At 43.7% G+C, this 24,166-nt stretch overlaps 1 protein-coding gene across 3 annotated transcripts in view; it reads left to right on the top strand.

Moving 5' to 3' along the window:
• Positions 1-24,166, top strand: part of LOC134338456 (transmembrane protein 132C-like) — a 1,064,025-nt gene that overhangs the window by 370,801 nt on the left and 669,058 nt on the right. The gene's annotated exons all lie outside the window — the stretch shown is intronic.

The raw sequence follows: 24,166 nt of genomic DNA on the forward strand, positions 1-24,166 counted from the left end.
CTTCCTATAGATGCTGCTTGGCCTGCTGCGTTCACCAGCAACTTTGATGTATGTTGCTTGAATTTCCAGCATCTGCAGAATTCCTGTTGTTTGTGTGAAAATAATGGGTTTGTTCATGCCAGAAAATCCAGGGCAGAAGAGAAATAAATGTGATAAACTCATTAGCAAATTTGTACACTGAAAGATACATCAACAGGATTGCATTTAACAGATCCTAGCTATTATGAGCAGACCCAACAAGGTGAACCATACACTGGTGTGGTAACTGAGAAAAAGAGCTGTTCCAATTCAGTGCTGCACACAAGGTGACTGATATGCCTTGGGAGGAGAGGAGAAGATGGCAGCACGACGCAGCACGCGCGGCCGCTCCGAAATGGTATCGTATTTGTTAAGTAGGTACCGTGCACAATCCTAATTTGATGGAGACATCTGTGAGAAGCACAGAGGAACATCTGCAGAAACTTCTGAAATGCCTGTTTCGCTGCCGCTGCGACTGTGCGATCGAGAATCTCCGGAGGGAAAGTCCCCAAACCCTCGGCTTTGCCTATTGCCTGTTGCCGGGGCTGGGGTCAAAGCACTCGGCAGAGATGGTGCTCGGTGCCGGAGGGCTGGTCGGAGGCTCGAAGTTTTCGGACGGACTCAAGAGTCGGCTGTGGTCGGGTGCTTCCAGGGTGCTGCATCGGCAAGTTTGCGGTGCTGGAGGTTCATGGCAGGAAGGGAGTTTCTCTTCCTTCTACCGTCTGTGTGAGATAATGGTACTTTTGAGAGACTTTGTGACTTTTTTTTACCGTGCCCATGGTCTGTTCTTTATCAAATTACAGTATTGCTTTGCACTGTTGTCACTATATGTTATAATTATGTGGTTTTTGTCAGTTTTTTTAGTCTTGGTTTGTCTTGTGTTTCTGTGATATCATTCTGGAGGAACATTGTATCATTTCTTAATGCATGCATTACTAAATGACAGTAAAAGAGGACTGCATGTCCTCATAATCTAATCTAAAATATTATTTGTTTTTTTATAATTGAGCTGACCAGCTAATCCCAGGCCAGTTATAGTTATTCAAAGAAGAAAGAATATCAGCAGTAGACCACCTCCATCCTCGTGGTAGTTATGCATTGCTAGAGAAGAAGACTGAAATGAGTTGCTTCATGCATGCTGAAATGGCACTGGGTTTTACTGTGTTGTGGTGCACATCAGACGAGGAGGTCATGCATTGGGTAGAACATGGGTAGCTCCTTACCTCAGATGGAATCAGTGCTAGCTTGTCAGCCTGATAAAGGAAGCACCAAAAAGGCAGTAAACTCAGAAAAATTGTGGCAAACAAGCTTAAAGCAGGGTCTCAGCCTGAAGCGTCAACTGTTTATTCATTTCCACAGATGCTGCCTGACCTGCTGAGTTCCTCCAGAATTTTGTGTGAGTTCCTCTTAACTTTAGCATGTTATGAACAGCATTTGATGAAATTTCTGAATTCACTTCTTCTGTGGAGCCAACAAAACCCAAAGCCCTGTTTTCTTCTGTTTGTTAATTAATTATCCTCTTAAAGATGGTGGTTCAACCAGTCAGAAAAGAGGAGTTCAGAGTTCATTTATAAGGTTATTACAGTGGGAACATGAATCTTCCATGAGGGCGAGACTGCCAGCAATGATTTCACTCTCAAATGTGTTAAATTTTTCATTTTAAATTCCCGGGAATAGCTTTGGGGATTGTGCTGCTTCACTTCCAGGCCCATTGCTTTCAGTGCAGGCAGCACACCAGTAACACACTGCCTGCTTCTGATTGCTATGTGCAGCCGGATCGAACCCTGAGCTCTAATGCCACAAGTGGCTAGCACCACTTAAAGCCAGGCTGCAGCCTAGCAGTCAGAGTTTCAAGATGTAATCCTCACCTAAGAGGCATTGAAGATTGGCGAAGATTGGCACAAATTGGCAGAGCAAGCTAAGAATATTTCCAGTACTGCCCGGCAGCCTCGGTGGAGGACAGAGGTGGCCTCTCCACAGGGGACCAACAGTACACCTTCCAAACAAGCCATCCAAAGGCAGCCTTGACTGTCAATAACATGAATCTGGCCTTGAGGAGCAACTATAATGCTGCAAGAAATTCATAGATTTCACATATGCGGTAGATTAGTCAGTGCATCTTCAAATGTCCTACCCAGCTCAGATTTTGCTCAATGCACCACAGTGAATTCGCTCATCTACCAACTGTGTCGATCAGTCGGGTCTCATGAGATCCCCTCTCTTACACACTTCGCACAGATGCAAATCTCACACCTCTGCCTCCTCATAACTTAAACCTGCAGCATGTGATGTTTACCTGAAGTCTGACTGAGTGGAATTCCCCTCACGTGCAGGACAGCTCCAAGTCAACGTACAACACATGTACGATGATGTGAATGCTGCCGATAGCACTCAAATCTCCAGGGAAATCAGCAATCCTTGCCAAGTTGTCTCTTGCTCCAGCCGCGGAAGGAGATAAAATATCTTCAGCTGTTTTGACCAGAATGTGTGAACCGTGTCCCTCATGCTAAATTAATTGGAAAACTGTGAGCTTTGAGCATTGAAAGGGCTGGATGTAGAAACATATACGACTATGTTAGCCTTAGCAGCTGCTATTGATGTGGTGATGTTCAGTCAGTAAGCGTCCTTACTGAAGTCAGATGTCAATTCCAAGTTCAAGTGAGAGAATTGCTACCAGGGCACCCTGAACAGACATGACTTTCCAAGATGAAGAACTTCTTCTTTCCTTCCTTATCAGCAGCTTACTTTCCTCTCTTGCCCTCGTCTCACCCTCTCGGCCTTGCTATAACCCAAAGAGAATGCCTAGCAATATGCTCCATTCTAACAGCAACTGATATGTGCCAAAGTCTTGAAGTCAGGAGGAAGTTGTTCCACCGCCCCACCGCCCCACCTCCCCGCCACTTCAGTCCCTGTAGATTTTAGCAGCTTTAAAGCACTCTAGAAAGCACCAAAATGTGGAATTGTTGCAACAACCAGTGGCGATGAACCAGCAACTAGCATTTCCGTAGTGACTTACATAATTGCTTGCTGCCTGTTATGCTGCTGGCATTTAGGATAACAACGAAGATCCTCCAATTCTGGTGGTGCTCCGCGCTTCCTCCATTTCAGTAGCTTCGTCTCAGTTTTCACCACTGTCAGTCATGCAAGACCCGGGTGAAGACTCAGGAATGCCATCGCGCTCAGAGGTAGAAGGATTCTTCACTGCCATTCCCGTAACAATTTTGCTTTACCCGTCAGGGTTGTTGGCCCTGAGCTGAACCCCCAAACCCGGAGGACTGGTGGACCTGTCTTAGTCTGGGCTCTACCCTTTGACCTGTTTGGCATGGGTGACCCTACCAGCAGCCAAAGCCTGGACTCCAGCCAGTATTGCTCTACAGGTCATTGAGTCATGAAAGTCTCCAAACCCAAAGACAAGGTTACCATCCTCTTGGAGGTTTCTGTAGTGAAAGTCCCATTAATTGGTGCTGATGGGGATAATTCCTTCCAATGCTGAGCGTGTAGATAGCTGTGTGGTTGAGAGAAGGGGAGGGGGATATTAGGCAGTATGTTGAACTGCTGAATGTCACTTTATATCAGCGCACCAACTGGCAGGACAATATACCTTACACGTTGGTGATGGGTTTCAGCTGCGGATGACTAACATTCTCTTGATAATGGGATCTGTGTGTGGCTGTTGCAATAAGTGTACATGCATGCATTGGATGCTTTTGCAAACAGTTTGACATATAAAAATCAACGTGTGTGTGTTTTCAGTGCCCATAGAGTTTTACAGTGCGCCATAAATACACAGAAATGAGAATAGAATTTCCATTTTATGGAACAAATTGCCATGCAATAGCTGCTTTCTTTTAAAATATACCCTGACAAGCCAATAAGGTTTCCTATGGATTTGTGCGACTATAACTGTGCAGTGTCCCAACATTTTTCTTCGTTGAGTTTCCTGCAAAATAATGAGCTCTTAAAAAAAATCACAGAACATTTGTTGTACTTCTAAAGATATAAATGGGATTTAATAACGCTAATGGGTTTGATCGATCTTCAGTTTCTGAGCCCTGTAGTTCTGGAGCAGAAAAAGCAGACTGATTGATCGCAAGGGAATGAATTGCATTGTGTTGCAGAGCAGTACAACATGGGGCCATTGCTATGACTGACCACAGTGCATTTCTTATTGTACTGTTATGAAGCCGGGAAAGCATTGAGTGCAACCCATCATCATTTTTAACATGCAGTAATGTCAAAGTTCCTTTTATGTTCAATATCTGTCCTTTGTCTAAATTTCAAAACAGTCTTTAATGTCAATTCTTATTGGCTGAAGATAATGGAGAAGAAGCAACTGCATCTGTATGCCCTTCCTCGTTACCGATAAGCCCTGTTATGTTACATGTTCCCTTTGTCTAAACTCCTCTGCTCCTTGGCTGTCGACATTCTGTGAACAAAGGCAGAAGTTAGACTGACAGACAGATACTTTAAAAGAAAGAACAGGTTTTGAAGTTGCTTAATGGCATGGTCGTGAGTTTCAAAGTTACTTGACTGAAGTGTAATGTGTCTGTGCATAAATCACAAAATGCAATCGCTTTGTGCAAATCGCAGTGTTCACAAAATTCAGAGACCGCAATGTCACATGCCTGAAGTTTAGACCTTGGCACCTTCATGGAGTGATGTCTTTTATCATGTAATCCTTGGATGGACCTATGGGCAGCTGGTTTCCCTGTGGTGGTGTTCCCAGGTATCTGCTGTTCTTGTCCTTATAGATGGTAGTGGTCGTGGGTCTGGAAGGTATTGCCTTAGGAACTTTGTTGTGTTGTTGCAGTACGTTTTGTAGATAGTACACACTGCTACAACTGTCCATCGACGGTGGAGGGATTGGTTGCTGGAAATACCATGCTGATGTGCTAAGACTTGCAGATGGAACCTTTATGCTTCAAAGGGTGGAGATAATACTTGTGCATTGGAGACAGAGCACCTTTTAGGAGGAGAGGAATAAGGACTTACATCCATACAGCCTATTCCCTGAGTACATTTGCAAGATACCTTTCTCCAGCTCTTTGAAGAGCAATGTATCCACTATCTACAGTTAGTGGAGAAAGAGAGAGACAGAGAGAAGGGGAGAGAGAGAATGAACTAGTGGCATAAACAGAAAGAAATGCAACACTCACAACACCTGACGAAGGGTTCCAGCCCGGAACGTCGACCGATCTTTTCCACGGATGCTGCCCGACCTGCTGAACTCCTCCAGCGTGTTGTGAGTGTTGCTTTGACCCCAGCATCTGCAGATTATTTTGTGTGAACAGAAAGAAATGGATGTGACATTATTGTCATTGCAGAGACAGGCTGTTAAATATTGTGGGATACTTCACTTTCAGAAGAGATATGCAAAACAAAAAAGGAGCAAGAGCAATTATGATAATCAAAGAAAGGACCTTTTGATTGGAAAAAAACAAGAAGCAGAATTAGTTTGGATGCTGCTAAGGAACAGTAAGGGACAGAATCTATTGTTAGGAGTTGTCTATATGTCCTCAAACTGTGTGGTAATGGAGGGCATAGAGAAAATCAGGAATTTGGAGACTCATGTAACATGGGTAATTGAGCAATCATGATGGGATTTAAAACTGAGCAAAACAAAGTTGCAATTTGTCGATGAGGTCGAATTCATGGAATGCATAAGAGTTAATTTTTCTGATCTGTGTGGTGAAGAAGTCTTGAGGGAAAGCACTAAATCGAGCAACGGAAAATCCTGGAAAAGCTCAGCTGGTCAGGCAGCATCTGATGGAAGAGAAACACCATTAATATTTCAGCTAAATGACAGTTTTCTGTCAAAAAGCTGAAACCTGAAAAGCCACATGTGCTTCTCTTTTGACAGGTGCTGCCTTGATGCCTGACCTACTAGTATTTGCAACAAGTTTATTTTGTCTCCCATCACCAGCATATGCAGGTTTTGATTTTCATTTAGATCCAGTTTTGTACAACGTCAACTTTTGCCTAAAATCCAAAAGGAAAATTTCAGAATTCATCAAAGAAAAATGAGTAAATTGTTATGCAAAGTGAACGCAGAATTCCCATGAGAGACAGCAAAATAGATTCTGGAAGCTTCTATCAATCAAGTTTTTTTTTAATGATAGATGAGCAAGTCGGTTCCGACAGCTTGCTGGTCTGCCTGAGATCAAGCCCAACATCCACAAAGGTGCAACAAAGCTGCCCGAGACTGACCAATACCACTGACCGGCCTGCAATGTGGGACAGAGGATTTCTCAGATGGTCGTGGAGTGGTGACTGTGCACTGGGAGGGGCAACATCACTCTCTTGCTTTGAGAAAGTTTCTCTGTCTTAAGTAGCCAGTCACGTCGTGGAGAGGAAGGGCAACATGGAGTTGGCTTCATCAGCCGCAGCTGTGCTGATGACGATTTCTCAGCACATCTAAAGCACCGTTCAGTCCAGCAACTTGTTTCATGGGGAACACAACGGGAGAGCTGCTGTGAATTTGTTCTCTGTACCTGACATTCATTCTCTGAAAAAGACGTCCAGAATTGTCTGTTTTAGCCCGAGTCACATGAATGCAGTGTTAAGGCTCAGCATCACATTGCTGTACCTTTTGCCGAGTTGTAGAAACGTCCAGGGTAAACTCATATTAGAGGGGAAACCAGTCTCAGTTACATGTAAATAGCACATATATATAGTACTTACACATACACATGCATGTTTGCATGTGCCGACTCACTCTCTGCTGCATACACACAAAGAAGAAGGCTAATTGTATTCGAAGAAGAACACGAAGAGCATACAAAGGATTGTTAGGACTGCTGAGAGGATCATCGGGGTCTCTCCTTCACCCGAGGGAGATATTTACCAGGAGAACTGCCTTCACAGGTCTCTGAGCATTGCCAATGATATCTCCCATCCCTCCAACAACCTCTTTGACCCTCACTATCAGGCAGGAGGTACCACAACATTAGGGCAAGGAGTGTTAGGACGGGAAACAGCTTCTTCCCCCAGCCTGTAAAACTACTGAATTCCCTGCCGCCACCCAGGATTCATCCTGTATGAAACACTAAGAGCACGTACTGTTTAGTTTTAACTTGTGTCGTTAATGCACCTTATTACTTGTTCATTTTTTGTGGTAATGATAACTTATGTGTTGTGTGTGAGTTATATTTACTGCGTAGTGCACCTTGGTGTGGAGGAACATTGTTTCGTTTGGCGGTATACGTGTATACAGCTGAATGGTAATAAACCTGAACTAAATATAAGACCTTATGCCTATCTGTCTCAAGCTCCAATCTTAATCTCTCCCTCTCATATTTGCACTCCTTTCCATTCTTGCTCTGTCCTCCTTTCCCACTCCCCCTCCCAGCTCTCACTTTGCCCACCCCCACCCCCGGCTCTGCTCTGCCACTCATCCCCAGTGTTCGACTCACAGGCCCCTCTCTGGGCTACTGGTCTTCTTTCCCCTGGGCCACTGTGGCCTTGGATAAAGCAGCCATTCACCTCGTGCTGTTTGACGTCACCAAGCAGGAAGTAGGTGAGACCTCACCATGAGGTTTGTAGCAGGATGGTGGTGGAATAGTTCTGCAGGAACACAGCAAAACTTGCCTCATTTGGCCACTGAGCTTTTGTAACTTCTCTCAATCTTGCTCTCTGCAATACTTGACTGAGGTACTGCAGTGAGAACTTCTCTGCAAGAAACAGCTCAAAGTTCAAAGTACATTTATTATCAAAGAATGTATATTTTATATAACTTTGAGATTCGTCGCCTTACAGATAGCTGCAGGACAAAGAAACTCAATAGAACCCATTGAAACAAAAGAAGACAGTCACAACACGCCCAAAGTACAGATTCAAGAAAAACAAATTGTGCAAGCAATAAAACTAAGCAAATAGCATTCAGAACTGAAGTTCATAGAAACATAGAAGCATAGAAAAAAGGTGCAGGAGTAGGCCATTTGGCCCTTCGAGCCTGCACCGCCATTTATTATGATCATGGCTGATCATCCAACTCAGAACACTGCACCAGCCTTCCCTCCATACCCCCGATTCCCGTAGCCACAAGGGCCATATCTAACTCCCTCTTAAATATAGCCAATGAACTGGCCTCAACTGTTTCCTGTGGCAGAGAATTCCACAGATTCACCACTCTCTGTGTGAAGAAGTTTTTCCTAATCTCGGTCCTAAAAGGCTTCCCCTCTATCCTCAAACTGTGGCCCCTCGTTCTGGATTTCCCCAACACTGGGAACAATCTTCCTGCATCTAGCCTGTCCAATCCCTTTAGGATTTTATACATTTCAATCAGATCCCCCCTCAATCTTCTAAATTCCAATGAGTACAAGCCCAGTTCATCCAGTCTTTCTTCATATGAAAGTCCTGCCATCCCAGGAATCAATCTGGTGAACCTTCTTTGTACTCCCTCTATGGCCAGGATGTCTTTCCTCAGATTAGGGGACCAAAACTGCACACAATACTCCAGGTGTGGTCTCACCAAGGCCTTGTACAACTGCAGTAGTACCTCCCTGCTCCTGTACTCGAATCCTCTCGCTATAAATGCCAGCATACCATTCGCCTTTTTCACCGCCTGCTGTACCTGCAGGCCCACTTTCAATGACTGGTGTATAATGACACCCAGGTCTCGTTGCACCTCCCCTTTTCCTAATCTGCCACCATTCAGATAATAATCTGTTTTCCTATTTTTGCCACCAAAGTGGATAACTTCACATTTATCCACATCAAATTGCATCTGCCATGAATTTGCCCACTCACCCAACCTATCCAAGTCACCCTGCATCCTCTTAGCATCCTCCTCACAGCTAACACTGCCACCCAGCTTCGTGTCATCCGCAAACTTGGAGATGCTGCATTTAATTCCCTCATCCAAGTCATTAATATATATTGTAAACAACTGGGGTCCCAGCACTGAGCCTTGCGGTACCCCACTAGTTACTGCCTGCCATTCTGAAAAGGTCCCGTTTATTCCCACTCTTTGCTTCCTGTCTGCTAACCAATTCTCTATCCACATCAATACCTTACCCCCAGTACCGTGTGCTTTAAGTTTGCACACTAATCTCCTGTGTGGGACCTTGTCAAAAGCCTTTTGAAAATCCAAATATACCACATCCACTGGTTCTCTATCCACTCTACTAGTTACACCCTCAAAAAATTCTATGAGATTCGTCAGACATGATTTTCCTTTCACAAATCCATGCTGACTTTGTCCGATGATATCACCTCTTTCCAAATATGCTGTTATCACATCTTTGATAACTGACTCTAGCAGTTTCCCCACCACCAATGTTAGGCTAACTGGTCTATAATTCCCTGGGTTCTCTCTCCCTCCTTTTTTAAAAAGTGGGGTTACATTAGCCACCCTCCAATCCTCAGGAACTAGTCCAGAATCTAACGAGTTTTGAAAAATTATCACTAATGCATCCACTATTTCTTGGGCTACTTCCTTAAGCACTCTGGGATGCAGACCATCTGGCCCTGGGGATTTATCTGCCTTTAATCCCTTCAATTTACCCAACACCACTTCCCTACTAACATGTATTTCGCTCAGTTCCTCCATCTCACTGGACCCTCTGTCCCCTACTATTTCTGCAAGATTATTTATGTCCTCCTTAGTGAAGACAGAATCAAAGTAATTATTCAATTGGTCTGCCATGTCCTTGCTCCCCATAATCAATTCACCTGTTTCTGTCTGTAGGGGACCTACATTTGTCTTTACCAGTCTTTTCCTTTTTACATATCTATAAAAACTTTTACAGTCAGTTTTTATGTTCCCTGCCAGTTTTCTCTCATAATCTTTTTTCCCCTTCCTAATTAAGCTCTTTGTCCTCCTCTGCTGAACTCTGAATTTCTCCCAGTCCTCAGGTGAGCCACTTTTTCTGGCTAATTTGTATGCTTCTTCTTTGGAATTGATACTATCCCTAATTTCTCTTGTCAGCCACGGGTGCACTACCTTCCTTGATTTATTCTTTTGCCAAACTGGGATGAACAATTGTTGTAGTTCATCCATGCAATCCTTAAATGCTTGCCATTGCATATCCACCGTCAATCCTTTAAGTGTCATTTGCCAGTCTATCTTAGCTAATTCACGTCTCATACCTTCAAAGTTACCCCTCTTTAAGTTCAGAACCTTTGTTTCTGAATTAACTATGTCACTCTCCATCTTAATGAAGAATTCCACCATATTATGGTCACTCTTACCCAAGGGGCCTCTCACGACAAGATTGCTAATTAACCCTTCCTCATTGCTCAAAACCCAATCTAGAATAGCTTGCTCTCTAGTTGGTTCCTCGACATGTTGGTTCAAAAAACCATCCCGCATACATTCCAAGAAATCCTCTTCCTCAGCACCTTTACCAATTTGGTTCACCCAATCTACCTGTAGATTGAAGTCACCCATTATAACTGCTGTTCCTTTATTGCACACATTTCTAATTTCCTGTTTAATACCATCTCAGACCTCACTACTACTGTTAGGTGGCCTGTACACAACTCCCACCAGCGTTTTCTGCCCCTTAGTGTTACGCAGCTCTACCCATATCGATTCCACATCTTCCCGGCTTATGTCCTTCCTTTCTATTGCGTTAATCTCATCTTTAACCAGCAACGCCACCCCACCTCCTTTTCTTTCATGTCTATCCCTCCTGAATATTGAATATCCCTGAACGTTGAGCTCCCATCCTTGGTCACCCTGGAGCCATGTCTCTGTGATCCCAACTATATCATAATCATTAATAACAGTCTGCACTTTCAATTCATCCACCTTATTACGAATGCTCCTTGCATTGACACACAAAGCCTTCAGGCGCTCTTTTACAACTCTCTTAGCCCTTATACAATTATATTGAAAAGTGGCCCTTTTTGATGCTTGCCCTGGATTTGTCGTCCTGCCACTTTTACTTTTCTCCTTACTTCATGAAAGTGAGTCACGGACATGAAGCCAGGCATCACTGCAGCCAGTTCAGCAATTCTGGAGCACACTAGTTGCAGGCCAAAACCTCAATTCGGTGCAGAGATGAGTAGATTTTATGGGCCAGCAAGCTGAACACTGGCCCATCCTTCTCCTTTGGACTGACACGCTGACCTTTTCAATCTGGCCCGGCACTTAAGTCAGCCAAACCTCAGTTTGATCCTTGCTCTCAACCCAGGCCTGTTGCCTCGATACACTCTCAGGCCTGAGCCCAATCACCCCAGTTCAGTATGTACCTGACCTTTTCAATCTGGCTTTGGTGCCTCCTTTCTAGAGATAAGATTGCTCTGGCCTCGGTTATTTGGTTACCCATTGATACGCGTGTGCATGCACATTTGAAGTCCAAGCTGCAAGTTATTGCTATGGTTTGGAAACTAGCCTGTAATGCACTGCTATGGAGGTCATAGAAGCTAATGCAATAGGGACATCTTACATCTTACATCTCATGGACATAAGAAAAATGGATGGTTATGGCCTATGTAGGAGGGAAGGGTTAGATTGATTTTAGAGTTGGTTTATTTTGGTGCAGGGCCAGAACTGTGTTGTATCGTTCGATGCTCTGTTTCTGATTCCTTTAGTGAGGTGGATGAGAGAAAGTACCCCTTGACTCAAGATTTAGAAGACTCAGTCACCTACCTCCCCTTACTGCAAAATAGTGCCTTCCATGCATGAAGATCCATTGACCACTTTCATATCTGAGGAGTCAGTACTCATTGAGGGTGGACATTGATGCAATTGGTCACAAACTCCAGTGAATCACCGTAGCTTTAAAGCACAGAGAGAAAGAGTGCTTAAAATCCAAGGACTGAAGCCTGGCACCTAAGGCATGCTCACGGTATCTGAGAAGCAACTCAGAATAACTCCCGAGTTATTCTTCTGAGCATTTCAAAGCCAGAAAATTCATTCCTCTTCTGGACCAGTTCCATTTCATTCTTGAAGCACTCCTTCTAGGATTTGAAAAAAAAACACTTCTGGAAATTAATGAGGGCTACGGCCCCAGTGCAGGTCAATCAATGAGAGTGGGCAGTTAAATGGTTCAGCACAGGCTGGATGGGCCAAAGGGCCTGTTTCTATGCCGTACTTGTCGATAACTCCATGACTCCACAAAGTGAATGACGTAAATCGTTAATGTGTCAATATCTCCTGCAACTTATTGGCGACCAAGACAAAGAGTACGAGGATGGTGACTGGAAGTTCTCTACTGATGTGCTGGGACGCACAGACAAAACCTTCATTGCCTCGAAGGGTGGAGATAATACGTGTGAACCTCTCAAAACCCATGACACTTTTAGCTTCAGCTGCTGTAATAGTCTATATCACCCCGATACCCATACATAGTTATGCAGGCTTTTGTACTCATGGCAATGAAAGAGCTTCCCTCACATTTGGTTTGATAGCTGCCTGTTCTGTGACACAATCATACAAGTTAACATGAAGCTTGTGTATCTGTCTGTGCTTGCACCTGCAAAAGAGTTTCTATTGTGCCCTCAAGTGCAAACTGAATAACTCCTGAGCGGGAGGAGTACACCACCCAGCCCTTCGGATGCCCTAGGAGACCGTGATCTCTTCCTGACCTTATCCCTCCTGTGCCAGCTCCCCAGAGCCCTCAGTCCTGAATCTGCCTACTCATTAAATGCTCCCAGTGGTCTCACCTCGGGGGCCCTCTGTGATAGCGAAATCTAGAAGTTCACCATGGTCCGTGTAGAGGAGTGCCTATAAATTTCAGGTCTTATGACTAACACTGGTCTTGTAACTTTGTCCACCTCATCCAAGACTCTCCTACCAGTGGAAGCAGTTCAAAATCTATTCTATCATGTCACCTTCAGATCTCATGTTTCCATGAGATCAGCCTTCATTCTCAACTCCAGAGAAAATAAATCAAATTTTTCCAACCGCTCGTGATAGGAGCTCTGGATCCTATTTTCTCACCGAGTTACAGGGAAACTGTCTCTTCTTCTTGACCTGGCCACAGTAGTCCAAGGATCTTTGTCTGTACACAGGAGGTCACTCTGCTCCACTATACACACATAAAAGTTGCTGGTGAATGCAGCAGGCCAGGCAGCATCTCTAGGAAGAGGTATAGTCGATGTTTCGGTCCTGACGAAGGGTCCTGGCCTGAAACGTCGACTGTACCTCTTCCTAGAGATGCTGCCTGGCTTGCTGTGTTCACCAGCAACTTTTATGTGTGTTGCTTGAAATTCCAGCATCTGCAGATTTCCTCGTGTCTCCTCCACTATATTTATTTTTAGAAAGCAGCATCCATCATCAAAGATCCTCACCACCCAGACCAGGTCATGCTCTTTTCTCACCGTTGCCATCAGGTAGAAGATACAAGTGCCTCAAAACTCATACCAACTGGTTCAAGAACAGTTACTACCCCTCAACCATCAGGCTCTTGAACAAAAGGAGATAACTGCACTCATTCTATTTCTAGTGTCCCCACAACTTATGGTCTCACTTTAAGGACTCATTATCCTGTTACTTAAGGCTCTCTTTCATTTTCACACTTTTTCATACTCGTTATTTATTGCTATTTATTTATATTTGTGTGCACAGTTTGTTGTTTGTTGATCCTGTTTACAGTTACTGTTCTGTAGATTTGCTAAGTCTGATCGCAGGAAAAAGAATCTCAGCATTGTATGTGGTGACGACAATAAGTTTTACTTTGAACTTTGAACTTTTCAATACCTCTCCTGCAGTTACTTCAGCTGAGAATTGGAAAAAACACACTCTCGTCAGTACTGAGGCTGGATGGAGAGTTGCTCTTTAAAATCTAGAGCCTGGCACCAATTAGCTCATGAGTGGATCATCAGGCGCGGGGCATTAGACTGCTAATTATTGTGAGCCATACATTAACAAGAGGAAGGAAATGATGGGTGTTCACAATGTAGTGCAATTTTTATCATGATCATGTTCAACCCACACTGGCATGAGTAGGAACAGATTAATCACAAAGCACAAATTTATTGCTCCTACTTTAAAGATGAGGTTTATTTGTCACATGCACATCGAAATTTACAGAGAAATGCTTCAAGTCAAATCAATGAGGATTGTGCTGGGAGCAGCCCACAAGTTGTCGCTACCCTTCCAGCACCAACGTAACATGCTCACAGTGTACTGACACCAACTGTACATCTTTGGAATGTGGGAGGAAACCAGAGCACCTGGAGGAAACCCACATGATGACTGGGAGAACGTACAAACACCTTACGGACTGTGGCAGAAATGAGTGATCCAGTTTCTTGGCAATGAACTTCATATACAGTGCTGTGCTAACATCTTATAGATAGATAGATAGCTGGGGTGCCTAAGCCGTCTGCACAGTGCTCTACTTATTCCCTCCTGCTGCCGTCACATTGACCAGGATTTTAAAGCTCTCATATTTTCTGGTGATTCTATTGTTAATGAACTTCAGCATTAGGAAACTGCGAGTGTTTGACTTGATTAGTCATTACTTACCATTTGCACATTCAAAAGGGATGAGTTGAGGAAAAGGTCAGTGCAATAAACAGTCTCTTTAAGCAGAACCATGACTGTGCAAGTACAATTGCATTCTACTCAGATCCAAGGGAAATATTATTTTTGAGACCTTTACCATCATACATGAACAAACTCAGTGGAAGTAATTGTACTGTGCAGAGAATGGACTTAGGTTGGTGAAAGCCGCAAATCCAGAACAACAATTTCTCCTGAGTTACACAATCCTGAATGGCTTTGTGATTTGACACCTTCACATCATAAACTATTCTAACCCAGTAGTATCTGAGGGACTCCCAGTTCTTCTTCTGGTTAAGTTTGAAGTGAATTTTCAGTCAGGGAAACTATTAGTGTAAAGTGGAAATACGTTGGAGAATCTTCTCCTGATGGGAGATTGTGTTCTCAAGTAGCTGACAGTTCTGATTTAAAAAAAAATCAGGGAGATGCTATGAAAATCACAGCAAATTTGAATGTGTTTTTAAAATGGAGATTAATTTTCTTTGAAGAAGAAGGGGCATCTTCAGAGCTGGAAGAGGCTCTCCATAGTAAATTTATTTTGCCGCCTGATAAGAAGTTGAAAGGTGACAAACTTAACTGGAAAATCTACATTGAGAAACTGCCTTGGAACATTTCCTCCAGTGAAAGAGAACTATTATTTAAGATATTTCCTGCAGCTGCTTTTGAATCTTATCTCAGTTTCTGTTTTTGTAGTACAGTACATTGACTCTTCATTGAATGTGTGATCTTAATGCTTGAGTAATTCTAAGAAAGTCACTTTCAATCTGATATTGAATAAATGGAAACTGTGACTGACTAAACTGCTTTGGCAAGGGAGCTCTCCAACCTGCAAATAATATTGGGGCAATATTTATATGAGCTAACACGCAGTATTCTGCAATGATTAAATAATTCAAGTACTTCTGTGAGAAGCCCACAGGAATGGAACAAACATCAACCAGCAAATACTTTAAAAACATACACATCACACTAATCATGGAGCAGACTTTAATGCATGAGCTGCTGTGAAAAATGTATTTTGAGTGCATATAAATCTGTTCCATCAGAATTTATATTGCTGTTGAATACCACTGAATATAATAAATGAATTGGATTAAATCTACATGAATAGAAATAATTTTTGTTCCCTGCTCATCAAATATTTTAAGTCATTTTTTGGGAGAAATGGTTAAAGTGAATTTATAATCGGCAACAATTGCATGGTGTCATTTCTATATCAGAGCAAAACAATCAGGTTGGAAATTGGATTGTGGAACCCCATGTGATCCAATTTCTATGAAAAATGAAACATAATTGAAATGTGTAGACGAAATGCAAGCAGTACAATCCTTAATTTTCACTGTCTGGTCACAGTCCATCTGACATGTTAATGAATGGTGGAAGTGAAATGTGATTAGATGTACCTAATAGCTTATAATACTTGCTTGGGTGCATACCCAGCACTTCCAAGCACACTGTGTCATCACAGGTTACTCATCTAGAAACAAATGTGTAGCTCCAGCGAAACGTGTTTCTGTCCAACCTTTCGGGTGGTGGATGTGCAAAACTCAAGTTCTAAATTGCACCAAAGGATCAAATGCAGTTAACCATGATCACTTCTGAGTGAAAGGTCACTGATCGGAAATGTTTAACTCCATTTCTGTATCCATTGATGTTGTTTAGCCTGCTGATTATTTCCAGTGCTTTCCGTATTTATTTCCAGCATTTGGGTTGAGGTTCAATCCTCATTATTGTTTATAGTATTTAGAAAATCATCCAGGAATGACTTCAAATTAAGAAGAAACATGGGACAGTATTTGATGCCCCCCCTGGGCCCTCTCCTCCTTCCGTTTCTCCTATGACCCACTCTTCTCTCCTATCAGATTCCTTCTTCTCCAGCCCTTTACCTTCCCCACACACATGCCTTCACATATTATAGGATAACATAACTGGGAAAAATGTACATAGTTCAAAGCCACCAACATTGAGTTGGGGGTTTCACTTTAAGAGGCTGATCTGAAGTGATCGTGTTTTTACATGAACCATTTTAGCATGCTTTTTGTGTGTAGGTTTGGGAGTTCAATAAAATGTGTTACGGGTTTCATTAAACATAAAACGCCTCCTTTCGTTTTATTTGAGAAAACCTACATTGGTCACCCCAATGCTCTCGGATGATTCCAAAGTTATTAAACATTCTGGCCAACACAGTTGCTGTGAAACTGCTGGAGTTTTGAGAGCAAAACGCAGTTCCTCTGTTCATTCGAGCTGAAGCCCAGATCGCTCCCTGAGGAATCTCCACCGACAGCACCAAATTCTACTACGTGGCAGCATCGCTCAGCAGTTCCACGGCTGTGAGCGTGGTGAGTCTTTTTGAGCGCCGGGCTGAACATGATAGACATCAATCACCGAAAACTCACCTTTTAGACTTTTGCACTACCGAAGTCTAAGCACGCCAAACAATTGCTCTCCTTGCCCAGTCTCGATGATGCTGGGCCTTCAGAGCTAATGACCCACATGCTATCTCACCTGGGAAATCACCATCCTTGTTTTATTTTTAAAGAACTCTTCAAGCAGCAAAAGCCTGATCTAGTTTGCGTAACCCTCACTAATACACCCGTGAAGAGCTATAGGGAGCTTTCTATGATGGCTAAAGCTGGACAGCAGTGCATCATTCCTCCTCCTTTCTCTATATCAATGCCTGGTCAGCACAGACCCCAACATAAGGAAGCCTGCAGCTACGAAACAGACAAAGCCAGGCCTGTGCTTTTACCATGGTCACTTTGGTAGGAACGCTAGGAAGTGCCAACCGCCTTGCAGCCTCAACATTGCCAGTGCATTGGGACATCAGAGGTCTGTGAACACCAGGGTCATGTACTGTTTACTACGGACACCCTCTCGGAGCGATGCTTCTCATGTGACGCAGGTGCTCAAGTGAGTGTGTTTCCAGCCTCGGCAAAGAGCAACGAAACCTCACTTGAGGCTGCCAGCAACTGTAGGATCCAGACTTACGGGACATGACGGGTAACACACTGCTTCAGTGGGTGACATTACACATGAGACACCCTCCTGGCTAAAATGGCTGAACCTCTGCTCGGTGCAGATCTCCTGTGTGCCCAAGGACTGTCAGTTTATCTTAAGAACTGCTGGCTTATGGACGTCAAGGACTTTGGGTCGTTACCCTGCTCCGCCAGAAAGTTCCCCACAACAGCCCTGTCAAGCGCATACACCATTGCATGTGAGTTTAATTGACTGCTGGGGCAATTCCCAAACATCACCAAGCCCACATTCTCCACTACAGTCGCAAAACATAGGGTCGAGCACCACATTTCCACAATTGGCCTATCAGTCCATGCCCGTGTGCGTAGACTGGACCCAGAAAAGCTGGCAACCACGAAGGCTGAGATTGTCAACATGGAAAGACTTGGAACTGTTCACCCTGGGCTTCGTCCCTCCATATTGCCTCTAAGTTTGATGGTGGTTGCCGCCCCTGTGGCGATTTCCGACGCCTTAAGGAGGTCACCACTCCCGATCGTTACCCAGTCCCACGCATCCAAGACTTTTCGGCATGCTTAGCCAGAAAGTTAATTTTTTCCAAAGTCGATTTAGGTAGGAGCTACTGTCGGTGCCTGTGTGCCCGGAGGCCATTCCCCAACAGCTATGATAACTCATTTGGCCTTTTTGAGTTTCTGTGCATGCCGTTGGACTGAAATATGTAGCACAGACTTTCCAATGGCTGAGTGTCTCTGTATTAAAAGACTCAGATTTTCTTTTTCTTTTCTTGGATGACTAGTGCATCCAAATCCAAACATGAATCCATCATTGCAAACTTTACGAGCAATTAAGCCAACACGGTTTGAATATTAACCCTGCTAAATTCCAGTTTGGGTTGTCCAACACTGACTTCTTCAACCGTCGCATCTTGGCAGAAGGTGCGAAACCCCTCCCATCAAAGGTAGCCGCTGTTATGTATTTCCCACCGCCCTGCACTACTAAAAAGCTACTGGAATTTTTAGGCATGGTGAATTTCTATCAGCACTTCATTCCATGAGCTACTGAACTTGTGCTTCCCCTGTATAGTGCGCTTAAAGGAAATGCCCCAGTTAGTACTTGGCTGGTCAGCAGACGTGACCAGAGCATTTGGTTATACCAAACAAGCTCTGTCTAACGCGACCTTACTGGTGCACCCGCCTCCCAACACACTCATAGCCATTACTAGTGACGCTTCAGACTATGCTGTGGGTGCTATGCACGAACAGTTGGTTGGAGGTGTGTGGCTTTCTTCAGCCAGCAGCTCTGTCTCCTGAAAGGATGTACAGCACATTTGATTGTGAGTTTCTCCGTCTCTATCTGGAGTCCGCCATTTTTGTTTTCATCTGGAGGATCACCATTTCACAGTGTTTATTGACCACAAACCCTTTGTGCACTCTCGGTCTGCATGGCAGCAACACCACCTGGCCTACATATCCGACTTCTGATATACAGCATACCAAGGGGAAAATTAATGCTGTGTCTGATTGCCTCTCACGGCTAGCCATTGAGGCCGTACACTTAGGAGGCTGACCAAGTTACTGACCCAGAGAACCAGGCTTACTGAACGTAGGCCTGTGGTTGGCTGACTATAAGTTCAGGGAAGCTGGTGTTTCTCTCTTGTGCGATGCCTCGACCAGTTGCCCTTGCCCCATCGTGCCTGCAAACTGGAGACAGACTGCTTTCGACTCCATACATCCGGGCCAGAAGACCTCACAGCAGGTGGTTGCCCTAAAGTTTGTTTGACACGGCCTCAGAGAGGATGTGTGTGATTGGACTGCAGCCTGTGTGGAGTGCCGGTGGGAAAAACTTAATCATCATGTTCAGGCACCATTGGCAGCCTTTTAGGTCCTTGAGTGATGGTTTGACCATGTCAATGTGGACCTTGTTGGTCCTTTTCCCCCACCCCCCAAACAGTTTCACACACCTTGTTACCCATGCCAAAGAGGTCAAAGGGTAGAGACCAGACTATGTGTGGTCCACTGGTGCTCCAGGTTCGGGTGTTCAGCTTCAGGGCCAACAACCCTGACTGGTAAAACAGAATTGTTACGGAAACATCAATGAAGAATCCTTCTATACCTGAGTGTGATGGTATTCCTGAGTCAGGACTTGCATGACTGACAGTAGTGAAAACTGAGAGCAAGCTACTGACATGATGAAGGAAGCCCAGAACATTGCCAGAGATGGAGGACTCTCATTGCTGCCCTAAATGTGGCATAATGGTCAGTAAGGGATTATGTTTATTACAACATCGGTTCAAAGTAAATTTATTATCAAAGTACATATATGTCAACATATACTACTCTTCGAGATTCATGTTCTTGTGGACAGTCACAATAGAACAAAGAAATACAATGGAATCAATGAAAAACTACGCAAAAAGACTGATAAACAACCTGTGCAAATAGAATAATAATAAATCAATAATACCGAGAACATGAGTTGTAGAGTCCCTGGACCATAAGACCACAAGATATAGGAACAGAAGTAGACCATTTGGCCCATCGAGTCGGCTCCACCATTCAATCATAGCTGATCCTTTTTTTTCCCTTCCTCAGCCCTACTCTCCAACCTTCTCCAAGTAACCTTTGATGCCATGTCCAATCAAGAACCTATCGAGCTCTGCCTTAAATACACCCAATGACCAGGGCTCCTCAGCTGCCAAGTGAGTCCATAGGTTGTGGAATCAGTTCAGTATTGTGGTGAGTGAGTTATCCACACTGGTGCGGAAACCTGATGGCTGAAGGATAATAACTCTTCCTGAACCTGGTGGTGTGGGACCTAAGGCTTCTGTACCTCCTTCCCTTTGGCAGCAGCGAGAAGGGCGAATGGCCTGGATGGTGGGGGTCCTTGGTGACAGATGCTGCTTTGTTATGGTAGCACACCTTGTGGACGTGCTCAATGATGGGGAGGGATAAGGATAAATAATACCCTAGCATCAACAACAAAGCATGAATTTTGACCAGCTGTCACAGGATATATTTGTATATCATTGAAAACTTTGAGTGCTCACACATAGGCAGTATTAAAACATAGAACATAGAACAGTATAGCACAGTACAGGCCCTTCAGCCCACAATATTGTGCCAACCCTCAAACCCTGCCTTCCATATAACTCCCCACCTTACATTCCTCCAGTTCAGTAAGCCTGTCCACCTTACTGTAGCTGAGACATTGGATCTATTAATCCATATTTTTATGTGCCAATTAAACATAAAAAAACAACTTAATCTTCATGAGATCACACGAGTCATCACTGGGGCCAGTCAGAAAGTTAACCTGGGCACTTCCATGTGTGACTGCGCTGATGCTTTCTTGGTGTCAGCCAGGTACCTAAAGAGGTTGCATGTTGCGCGCCTCACGCTTCCTCCCTTGTTGACCGAGGGTGGATTTCTCGATCGTTATTGAACAATCAGGGAAAAGAGCGTGTCGTGCTGAGGTTGCCAGTGGGTAGTCAATTAAAGAGTCTGCACTATGGCATCACTTTCGTGCATGTTGCATCCACTGGCTTCGGTTTTCAATGTTGAGAATATTTGAAACTTTATCACTGGTTGCTTCCTCACTGACTTGAGCTTGTTATACCGAGCACATAGAGCTACACACGGATCGATCACCCATCACTACACAGTGGTATAGGGCTGCACGCGACACTGGGACTTAATCAGGGCAGATAATCGTCTGAGTATGCCCTGCACACATACTACAGACACAAAAAACTAAGGATGTCAGAAAGTGAAGCAAAACATGGATTGCTGGAGAAACTCAGTAGGTCAAGTCAGCATCTTGAACAGTCGACATCTGAACTGATTAATGAAGGATGTGGGTCCAGTTCAAGGGTCTAGAATCCAAAAATCCACAGTCCATTCCCTCCCATAGGTGCCCTCTGACCTGCTAAATTTTTCCAGCAGTTTTTTGTTTTACCCTGGATTTTTCTCTTGTGTTTCCCTTTTTTTAAGGCAGATATTCTGCGATTGCCGTGGAAAAGTTTCTGCAATCTCTGACACATTTTCAGAGCAGGAAAGACATGAAAGTCGGGAACCTGTCGGGCATTTCCAGTCAGGCACTGTTCCCATATTAGTGCCGAATTCTGGTGCAAGCCACCATAGTGCGATTTCTAATACATTTTGTGCTTATTTTATGGGTTTTGGTTTTGCAAAGAATCTGTGTGTCAAAGTTACTTGAGTTGAAAGAGAGGGAGATCCAAAATCTATTTACACCAATGCAGACAAGTGCAAGGTTTTGCACTTTGGGAGGAACAAACAGGGTAGGTCTCATATAGTGAAAGATAGGGCATTGAGGTGTGTGGTAGAACAAATGGATCTGGAAATACAGGTCCATAATTCATTGAAAGTGGTGGCACAGATAGATAGGGTCGTAAAGAAAGCTTTTGGCACATTGACCTTCATAAATCAAAGTACTGAGTGCAGGAGATGGGATGTTATGTTAACATTGTATAAGACATCAGTGAGGCCTAATTTATATATGATTATGAGGACACGCAGTCCCCTTTTACTGTCGTTTAGTAATGCATGCATTAAGAAATGATACAATGTTTTTCCAGAATGATATCATGGAAACACATGACAAACCAACTTAAAAACTAACAAAAACCACATAAGTATAACATATAGTTACAACAGTGCAAAGCAATACCGTAATTTGATAAGAACAGACCATGACACGGTAAAAGTCTCAAAGTCTCTCGAAAGTCCCATCATCTCACGCAGACGGTGAACCTCCAGTGCCGCAAACTTGCCGATGTAGCACCCTGGAAACTTCCGACCACAGTCCGATTCAGAGTCCGTCTGAAAACTCCGAGCCTCCGACCATCTCTCCGACACTGAGCACCGAGCACCATCTCTGCCGAGCGCTTCAGCCCTGGCCCCGGCAACAGTCAATAGGCAAGGCCGAGGATTTGGGACCTTTGTCTCCGGAGATTCTCCATCGCACAGTAGCAGTGGCAGTGAAGCAGGCATTTCAGAAGTTATTCCAGGTGTTCCTCCGTGCTTCTCACAGCAGTCTCCATCAAATCCAGCTTGTGCACGGCCCCCTAGTTACACATACGATATTCATTCGGAACGGCCGTACGCGCTGCGTCGCACCACCATCTTCTCCTCCCTCCTCCAATAATTTGGAGTATTCGGTCACCTGGAAAGATGTAAATAAGGTTGAAGGCGTACAGAGAAACTGGGATTGAAAGTTGAATAGGTTAGGGCTTCATTCCTTCGAATGTAGAAGATTGAGGGGAGATTTGATAGAGGTATACAAAATTATGAAGGGTATAGATAGGGTAAATGCAAGTAGGCTTTCTCCACTGAGGTCAGGTGGGACTACAACCGGAGGCGAAAGGGTTAAGGGTGCAAGGTGAAATTTTTAAGGGGAACATGAGGGGAAAATTCTTCACTCGGAGGAGCATGAGAGTGTGGAATTAGCTGTGAGTGCAAGTGGTGCACGCGAGTTCGATTTCAACGTTTAAGAGAAGTTTGGATGGGTGCATGGATGGTAGGGGTATGGAGGGCTATGGTCCCGGTGCAGGTCAATGGGAGTAGGCAGTTTAAATGGCCTAGCACAGACTAGATGGGCCAGAAGTCCTGTTTTGGTGCTGTACTTTTCTAAAACTCTAAGACTCTCTCTCTCTTTCCCATCTTTGGTCTATCTGTTCTAACATGTCCTTTATGGCTCAATATTTCACCGGCTTAAATAAAACTCCCGTGAAGTATCTAAGGATCTTTTATAAGAATGGAGCACCTTATAAGTGTAGGTTCTTTTTGTTAACTTTTAATCAAAAGTGGTTAATTCAAATTATAGGAAAATTACACTTAAACTCTGTAATAATTGCAGTTTATCAATGTGAAATACTTTGATCACTGGCAATTTAATTATTTTCACATGTACAAAAAGACATTAAGCTCTCAGCATTAGAATAAAGAGAGAGCTTCCATCAGTGCCATTTGATTGTGCAGATATCACAGGTACTTATTTTCAGAAATATTGTACCACATATATTTAAAGATTTACAACTGTTAATTTTGCCAAAGTTTTGTTTTGGCTCATTTTTGCACGTGTGTGTTGACTACTCCAAGGGCACAAAGGTAGAGGAATAATGAGCCAATTTCATTTAATTATTCTGGCTGGTATTCAAATTTTCCCTTCCAGGCACTTTTCCTTTCTGATAGCATTGTATTTAACATTCATTAACAGACTTTAATTCCTCCTATTTATTGCTCCATTTTTATTGTAAATTCTCCAGTTACGGTGTCAAACTCTTCACTAAGACTGCCACTCATCTGTCTCTTTCTTCGAGTGTAGCCTTGGGCCGTTCTTCCTTCGGGAAACCTGCTCCTAGCTCATTAGTGAAGTCTATGCTGCACAGCATTGTGGAGGGCCTCTCTCAGTGTAAGTGATAGCCGTGTTCCTAGAATGGCTTTTTCTCTTGGCAAGACTCTGTCCCAGGCTCACTGTCAAAGTTGTCACTGAAATAGAATATCTTCGTTATTTAATATTTAAAGAGTTAAGTATATTTTAATAAAACATCAAAAATCCTTGTGCAGATTTAAGTTAGTTACTTGAAATGGATTGTGCTGTTTAGAAGTCAACTACAACAGTTGTAGAGTCACACTGTGGAAACAATGATAAACTTCCCTTTTTTACTAATTCTACATTGATCCTGCTTTTTTTATTCTTTTG

Source organism: Mobula hypostoma, chromosome 27, assembly GCF_963921235.1.
Source record: "Mobula hypostoma chromosome 27, sMobHyp1.1, whole genome shotgun sequence".
NCBI lineage: Eukaryota > Metazoa > Chordata > Chondrichthyes > Myliobatiformes > Myliobatidae > Mobula > Mobula hypostoma.